The 9,166-nt window shown below is 48.8% G+C and overlaps 1 pseudogene across 1 annotated transcript; it reads right to left on the bottom strand.

Annotated features, from left to right (window-relative positions):
- Positions 1-934: 934 nt before the first annotated feature.
- LOC311216417 (olfactory receptor 14A16-like) lies at positions 935-6,431 on the bottom strand (annotated as a pseudogene). The gene is made up of 2 exons: positions 6,314-6,431; positions 935-1,906 (listed from the first exon to the last, which is right to left on the bottom strand). The product of its transcript is annotated as an olfactory receptor 14A16-like (transcript).
- Between the last annotated feature and the right edge of the window lie 2,735 nt (positions 6,432-9,166).

The raw sequence follows: 9,166 nt of genomic DNA, 5'->3' as shown, positions 1-9,166 counted from the left end.
CAAGTTTGCAGGTGACACTAAACTCAGTGGTGCAGTTGATGCAATAGAAGGAAGGGATGCCATCCAAAGGGATCTGAACTAGCTTTTGAAGTGGGTCCATGAGAAACTGAAGATGTTCAGCAAGTCCAAGTGCAAGGCGTTACACCTGTCTCAGGGCAATCGGACACGAGGACAGACTGGAAGAAGAACACATTGAGAGCAGCCCTGCAGAGAAGATTCTTGTTCTCGTGGACATGAACTGTTCAACATGAGCCATCAGTGCGAGCTTGCATCCCAGAAGGCCAACTGCATCCCGGCATTCATCAAAGGATGAGTGGGTAGAAGGTCGAGGGAGGTGGTTGTTCCCCTCTACTCTGCTATTGTGAGGCCCCACTTGGAGTACTGAATCCAGGTTTGGCGCCCCAGCACAAGAAGGATGTTGATCTGTTAAAACAGGTCCAGAGGAGGGCCACAAAGATGATCAAGGAGCTGGAGCACCCCTCCTATGAAGGAAGGCTGAGAGAGTTGGGTTGGTTTAGCCTGCAGAAGAGAAGGCTTTAGGGTGAATTCATTGCCTACAAACCACCTGTCTGAGCTGGAGCAAAAGCCCAGTGCAGGGAACGGTGGTTACGAGGGGCTGTCTGTGATGATTGCATCTTCTCAGTAATTAAAGGGGGCATAAGAAAAGATGGAGAACAACTCTTTGCTCAATCAAATAATGACAGGACAAGGGGGAATGGTTTTAAACTTCTTCACTCAGAGGGTGGTGAGGCACTGTAAGAGGTTGCCCACAGAACTTCTGGATGCCCCATCCTTGGAGGTCTACAAGGCCTGGGTGGATGGGGCCCTGGCAAACTTGATCTAGTGGGTGGCATACTTGCCCAGGGTGGGGGGGTTGGAACTAGATGATCTTTGAGGTCTCTTCTAAACCAGGCAGTTCTATGTTTCTGTGATTCTAAGACAGGCAGTTTATTCCTTCTGAAAAACACTCATTCATCACTTTCCACACCACATCTTTCAGCTCCTGGTTCCTCATGCTGTAGATGAGGGGGTTCACTGTTGGACTCACCACCGAATACAGAACTGCCACCAAAAGATTCAGGGAGGAGGAGGACATGGAGGGGGCCTTCAGGTAGGCAAATGTGGCAGTGCTTATGAACAGAGAGACCACAGCTAGGTGAGGGAAGCACGTGGAAAATGCTTTGTGCCGTCCCTGCTGTGAAGGGGATCCTCAGCACAGCTCTGAAGATCTGCACATAGGACAGCACAAGGAAAACAAAACAACCAAATAATAAACAGACACTAATCACAAGAATCCCAGTTTCTCTGAGGTAGGCAACTGAGCAGGAGAGCTTGAGGATCTGGGGGATTTCACAGAAGAACTGGTCCAGGGCATTGCCTTGGCAGAGGGGAAGGGAAAAGGTATTGGCAGTGTGCAGCACAGCATAGAGAAAAGCACAGCCCCAGGCAGCTGCTGCCATGTTGACACAAGCTCTGCTGTCCATTATTGTCCCATAGTGCAGGGGTTTGCAGATGGCAATGTAGCGGTCATAGGCCATGATGGTGAGAAGAGAAAACTCTGCTGTGACAAATGTGACGAACATAAAGACCTGGGTAGCACAACCGAAGAAGGAAATGGCCCTGGTGTCCCACAGGGAATTGGCCATGGATTTGGGGACAGTGGTGGAGATGGATCCCAGGTCGATGAGGGCGAGGTTGAGGAGGAAGAAGTACATGGGGGTGTGGAGGCGGTGGTCGCAGGCTACGGCTGTGAGGATGAGGCTGTTGCCCAGGAGGGCAGCCAGGTAGACGCCCAGGAAGAGCGCGAAGTGCAGGAGCTGCAGCTCGTGTGTGTCTGCAAATGGCAGGAGGAGGAACTCTGTGGGGAAGCTGCTGTTGGACATTTGCTGCTTCTGGGCATAGCAGCCTATTTATGGAGGAATTTAAAGAGGCAAGTTAGATAGTGTTTTCTGAGCAAAACCTAAGCCATATCTCATTGAAACATCCTCAACAAGACACACTGCCTTTTCCAGGGAAGAATACATGCTTCTGCCTGGAGCTTTTGATTTGGTTGCCTAAGAATGCCTAAGAGATCAGGTTAGTCAACTTTGCTCTCTGGAAGGGTCAGTACTGCCCTGTAGGTACATGATAAAGACCACCAGGGACTGGTGGTGGTCTCTGAGACAGCTACCTGCCCCAGGCAGCAGGCTCTGGGAAGCAGAAAGACTCCCCCCTACTCTTCTGGGTGGCCTCCTTCCTCCCACAGCTTCTCCCCACAGTGCCCTGGGCAGCTCCCCAGGCAGGCTGAGTGCTGAGCCTGGCAGGCAGCAGAGGCCCTGCCCCGGCACACAGCCCCTGGGGCACAGCAGGGACCCTGCTCTGCACCACAGCCCTGGACACCCCGTCTAAACGCCTAGCTGCACAACTTGCAGCTGGCCCCACAAGATGGAAACTTCGTGTTTTGTCCCTCTGACAGCTTTGGAAGGTAATCCCTGCTCTGGAATTTGTCATTTTCCTCTTATCCAAAAAAACTCCTCCTGAGTCCTGAGTCCTGAGTCCTCCTGAAAGCTGTGGGATTTGCCAGCAAATCTGGAGATGGCACCAGGAACAACAGCTGCATTGCCCTGTAGCCAGAGACTTACTCTGTTCAGGGCTGTGAAGATTTCTCCTGCAGTCAGCTCTCAGCATCCCCACTCCACTCTGCCTTTAACATCTCCCTCCCTTCTCTCACTGCCCTTGTCCCCTGCAGGCAGTGCCCTCAGCCCTGCTGCTGTGCTGTGCAGAGGAGCTGCTCCTGGGCAGAGCTGTCTCTCTGCAGTGCTGCCCGCTTGCCAGGAGCTCCCCTTGGGCCCAGGAGCCCGGCCCAGCTCATCAGCACAGGGAGCTCTTGACAAGTCCCTGGGTCTCCACGGAAATCAACTTTGAATCACACTCAAGCAGTCTTTTGGGATACAATCACTTCTCTAAAGTTTTGATCGGGACTTATTTCCAGTACTGTCTTTGCTCCTACTTCCATAGAAGATGTTGGCAGGAGAATCATCTAGTCTTGTCCCATTATGTGACCAGACACCCTCATCGTGAAAGGCAGGGTGAATACCACCTCTTCCAAGCACTTGGAGATATTGGTGGGATGCTGTGGAGTGTGTGTGGGGGAAGAGATGACACGACTTTTCCACAGAAACTCAAATCTCTCTGTCTACATACGCTACAAAACCACTTGTCAGCCCACAGAGTCATAGAAACATACAATGCTTTGGGTTAAAGGGACCCCAAAGACCATCAAGTTCCAGTCCCCCCTGCCATGGGCAGGAACAAATCCTACTAGTGTTGCTCAAGGTCCCATCCATCCTGGCCCTGGACACTATCGGGGAGGGGGCATCCAACACTTCTCTCGGCAACCTGTTCCAGTCCCTCACCAACCTCCCAGTGAAGATTTTCTTCTTTAGATTTAATGTAAATGGACTGTCTTGTAGTTTAAAGGGATTGCCCCTTTCCTAGAGCTACAATCCCTGATAAAGATTCTATCCCTATCTTTCTCCTATTTTTCTCCCCCAGTTCTGTTAAGGAGAGTCAGGAAGACAGTGGCTGCGTTGTGCTTCGCTAACAGCTGGGGATAAACCACAAAACATCTGAGGACACAAACCTGACTGACAATTGATAAAGGAGGCAGTGAGGGAACCAGACATGATCAATCACACTGACTGAAGATAGCACGGGAGAGAGAGAAAATATTTATTCTAGTGAGATTATCTGATCAGGGATTTGTTGGTCAGGAAACCAATAGAAAAGGGGGAATGCTGGTTAAAGGGTATGAGAAGAGGCTGAAGACACTTGGGTTGTCTAGTCTGGAGAAAAGAAGGCTGAGGGGTGACCTCACTGTCCTCAACATCTTCCTGAGTGGGGGAAGTGGTGAGGGAGGTGATGATTTTTTCTCCTTCGTAACTGACCACAGAAGGTATGGGAATGGCACAAAGCTGCACAAGAGGATGTTCAGATGGGACATCAGGAAAAAATTTTGTACTGTGAGGGTGCTTAAATGTGGAACAGGCTCCCTAGAGACCTGGCTGATGCCCCATGCCTGTCAGTGTTCAAGAGGCATTTGGAAATTGCCAGAAATTGATCAGGGATTTTTTTTTTCCTGTATATATGCCCATAGCTATGTATATTTATATTCATAACTCTGAATATTACTATAGAATCATAGACTATCCGAAGTTAAAAGGGACACATAATGATCATTGAGTCCAACTCCTAGCTCCACATGGGTCTACCCAAATGTTTTTATAAACAGTGTGGATGTAGGACTAGAAGGTGTTTTGAGCTAATTTGCTGATGATACTAAACTTGGAGGAGTTGTTGACTCCATTGAAGGTGGAAAAGCCTTGCAGAGATAGATTGGAGAGCTGGGCAATCACCAACTGCAAGAAGTTTTAAAAGAGAAAGTGCTGAGTCCTGTAGCTGGGATGGGGCAACCCTGGCTATGCTTACAGCCTGGGGGACGAGACGCTGCAGAGCAGCCCCACAGAGAGAGATCTGGGGGTTGTGGTTGACAGCAAGCTGAATATGAGCCAGTAGAGTGCCCTGGCAGGCAGGAGAACCAACCGTATCCTGGGGTGCATCAAGCATGGCTTTGCTAGTTGGTTGAGGGAAGTGACTGTCCTGCTCTACTCTGCGCTGATGTGGCCTCTCCTCGAGTACTGTGCGCAGTTCTGGGCACCACAGTACAAAAAGGACATGAAACTATAGAAGAGTGTCCAGAGGAGGGCAACGAAGATGGTGAAGGGCCTAGAGGGGAAGATGTATGAGGAGTGGAAGAGGTCACTTGGACTGTTCAGCCTGGGAAAGAAGAGGCTGACGGGAGACCCCATCATAGTCTACAGCTTCCTCACGAGGGGGAGTGGAGGGGCAGGTGCTGATCTATTCTTTTTAGTGACCAGCAGGACTCGGCACTTGGTCTTCTTAAACTTCATGCAGCTGGTGATCACCCATCTCCCTAATCTGTCCAGATCTCTCTGCAAGGCATTTTCACCCTCAACAGAGTCAACAACTCCTCCCAGTTTAGTATCATAATCAAATTAGCTATAAACACCTTCTAGTCCTACATCCAAATTGTTTATACAAACATTTAATTGAACTGGCCCTAAAACGAAGCCTTGAGGGACCCCACTGGTGACTGGCTGCCAACCTGATGCAGAGCCATTTACCACAACCCTTTGAGTGCTACCCATCAGCCAGTTATTCACCCAAGGTATGACATTTTTGTCCAGCTATATGCTGGACATTTTGTCCAGTAGGATCATATGTGAAACTGTGACAAAAGCTTTACTGAAATCCAAAAAGATCACATCAGCTGGTTTCCCTTGATCAATTAGATGGGTGATCTTATCATAAAAGGAAATCATTTTTGTCAAACAGGACCTACCTCTCATGAACCCATGTTGACTGGGGCCAATGACTGCATTGTCCCCCAAGCACACTTCAATAGCTACCAGAACAATCTTCTCCATACTTTTACCAGGCACTGACATGAGACTAACAGGCCTGTAGTTACCAGGGTCTTCTTTCTTGTCCTTCTTGAAACTGGCATGACGTTTGCCAACTGGGACCTCTCCACATTCCCACGACTCTTATAATAATTGAGAGAGGCCCTGTGATAATGTCAGCCAGCTCTTTGAGCACTCTGGGATGAATCCCATCCGGACCCATTGTCGTGGTTTAACCCTGCCAGCAGCTAAACACCACACAGCCATTTGCTCACCCTCCCCCTTCCCTCTCTGGGATGGGGGAGAGAAACGGAAAGTGAAGCCTGTGAGTTGAGATAAAGACAGTTTAATAAGACAAGAAAAATAATAATAACAATAATAATAATAATAACAATGATGATAATAGCACTACTACTAATAATGTGTACAAACAAGTGATGCACAATGCACCTGCTCACCACCTGCTGACCGATGCCCAGCCTAACCCCGAGCAGTCCCACCCCTTCCCCCAGCTAGCCACCCCTATATAGTGTTCAGCATGACGTCAGATAGTATGGCATACCCCTTTGGCTAGTTTGGCTCAGCTGTCCTGGGTCTGTCCCCTCCCAGCTCTTGCTGCACCCCCAGCCTGCCCATTGGCAGGACAGAGCAAGAAGCTGAGATGTCCTTGGCTTAGTATAAGCACTGCTCTGCAACAATTAAAACATCGGGGTGTTATCAGCACTCTTCTCATCCTAAGCCAAAACATAGCATTCTACCAGCTACTAGGAGGAAAATTAACTCTGTCTTAACTGAAACCAGGACACCCATGGACTTGAATGGATCCAGGTGTAGCAGCAAATCACACACACTTTGAGGGTCAGTTGGGCATTTATCATTCCCACTGTCACGGTTCTCCAGCTCAGGGCACCCAGGGTCCTGAAGCCCATCCTCGACATTGAAGACGGAGGCAAAGAAGGCATTAAACATCTTTGCTTTTCCTATGTCCTTGTCTGTGAGGTGACCTTCCCCATCAAGTAGAGGATATATATTTTCTCTGGTCCTCCTTTTTCTATTCATATCTTTAAAAGAAAACTGTTTATTGTCACCCACAGATGTGTCCAGCTTCAACTCTAATTGGGCTTTGGCCACAGGAATCTTCTCCCTACAAACGCGAACAGCATCCCTGTAGTCCTTCCACTTTGCCTGACCTTGCTTCCAACAGCCATACACTTTCTTTTCATCCCTCTTCTCCAGAATAAGATCCCTGGTCAGCCAAGCTGGCCTGCTTCCCCACCTTCTTGACTACCTGTGTTTTTAGGATGCAGTGTTTAAAGACTGACCAGCACTGATGGATGCCGACACCTTCAAAAACAGTTTCCCAGGGGACCTTGCTAACTAGTCCTCTGAGCAGCCTGAAGTCTGCTCTCCCCATATCCAGGGCTGAAGTTTTGGCAGCAGTTTTCCTCCTGTCACAAAAATTTTAAGCTCAACCACTTCATGGTCACTATGACCAAGACAGCCACCAATTTCCACAGCCCCCACAACACTCTCTGTATACTCCAGCAACAGATCTAGGAGGGCCCCTTTCCTAGTTGTCTCCCTTAACACTTGCACCAAGAAGTTATCATCGCGGTGCTTTAGGAACCTCCTGGACCTGCTTGTGTCAGCCTTGTGATATTCCCACTTGACATCTGACAAGGTTTTGCACTCCATCACTTAGCTTATCACCGGCGGGCCTTATTTTATCCCTTTCCCCCTTCAACTCTAGTTTAAAACCCTGTCTATCAGCCCCGCTAACTCCTGGGCAAAAATCCTTCTCCCACTCTGAGAGGGGCGCATCCCATCTGGTGCCAGTAGGCCCAGTGTCGCATAGACCTTCCCATGATAGAATCATAGAATCATAGAATATCCTGAGTTGGAAGGGACCCTTAAGGATCATCAAGTCCAACTCTTGACACCGCACATGTCTACCCAAAAGTTCAGACCATGTGACTAAGTGCACAGTCCAATCTCTTCTTAAATTCAGACAGGCTCGGTGCAGTGACCACTTCCCTGGGGAGCCTGTTCCAGTGTGCAACCACCCTCTTGGTGAAGAACCTCTTCCTGCTGTCCTTTCTGGCTCCCGGTGGCTCCCGAGTGGCCTCAGTGCAGGAAAGAGCCTTGCCTGCCTCAATGCCCTCTCCACTACAGAACACATCTGCCCTGGAACCGATCTCCTTATTTGTGATCACAAGTTTGTGATTTCTTTATTCTGGAATGCCTGGTAGAGTTTCTGGGAAGTTTTCAGTAGTATTCTTGTACCAGCTGTACTCCAGGTTCCCTTGGGGAAGAACATTGTTTTGAGAATTACCCCACTCACTGGGTAACCTTGAGAAGCAGGGATTACAAACACCATAAAGGCCTCAAAACACAGGATTGTCATACACTCTGACTGCACAGTCCAGCCCCTTCTCTCCTGAGTCAGAAGGGACCTCTAGAGGTGTCCACTACCATCGTCTTCTCTGAGCAGTGATAGCTTTACAGGTAGACGACATTAGCTCTCAGCATCCCCCCCTCCACGCTGCCTTTAACATCTCCCTTCCTTCTCTCAGTCACCCTTGTCCCCTGCAGGCAGTGCCCCCAGCCCTGCTGTGCTGTGCAGAGGAGCTGCTCCTGGGCAGAGCTGTCTCTCTGCAGTGCTGCCCGCTTGCCAGGAGCTCCCCTTGGTCCCAGGAGCCCGGCCCAGCTCACCAGTATAGGGAGCTCTTGACACGAGGGAACTCCAGGGAAATGATTTTGAATCAGGCTGAAGCAATCCTTGATGTTCCCTCTCTGAGCTGGGGAGAGACACTTACTTCCAGCAGTGTCATTTCTCCTACTGGGAGAAGATTCATCAAAGAATCACCTTGTCTTCTTCCACTTTTAGGCAGGACACCCAGAATGTGACTGGCAGGGATCACATTGTCCCATGCTGAGGGAAGTGATCACAGGGAGTCAACTGATGCATCTCATTCTGAGTTTGATGTCCTAGGCCTGTAATGGGGCCCAGAACCTTCCTTATCAGACACAAACCCACACAATTTGGGATTTCTTTCATCCCTGCTCAGATATGTAAAAAATAATATAGGCTAAACTCCCACAGTAATTACAGGAGATAGAGAAGAGCAGTGAGTTGTTCAAATGTAAACACCATTTGACATTTGAGGTGCACAAAGGTGTCTGTCTTAGCGGTAATCCTTTAAGTTAGGACTTCAGAGACTGGGAATGCAGGTGTTAGAGTTTTGTCAGTGCAGACTGCCTAAAAATGTGGCCTCCATTTGTGCCTTGTCACTCACCTGGGAGCTGTCCCTTGTCATTTAGCTAAATAATATAAACCTCCCCTTTAACATATCTCTCTCATCCCCAAAAGTGGGAGTAGATTAATGGAGAAGTGGTAATTTAGAGACAGTACTTTCTAAAAGGTGTTTGAGAGCTTAGGCACATGAGTGGACTGCCCTACATCTAGTAAATTAGGAAGCTCTATCAATTGCCTTGAGGGTAGAGGGGCCTTACAGAGACATCTTGATAGATTAAAACATTGGTCAGTCGCCTACAATATACAATTCAATAAGAACTAATGCCAGATTCTATACATCAGACCATGTATTCCTGAATGTACATATAGACTGAGGGACAAGTGGATGGAGCATACCTCTGAAAAAAAGGGATCTGGGAGCTGTGGTTCATGGTAAGCTCAGGATAAG

The sequence above is a fragment of the Netta rufina genome, assembly GCF_964035555.1.
Source record: "Netta rufina genome assembly, chromosome: 18".
NCBI lineage: Eukaryota > Metazoa > Chordata > Aves > Anseriformes > Anatidae > Netta > Netta rufina.
Note: the sequence above shows the minus strand (reverse complement) of the source record. Positions and strands in the feature narration are given on the sequence as shown.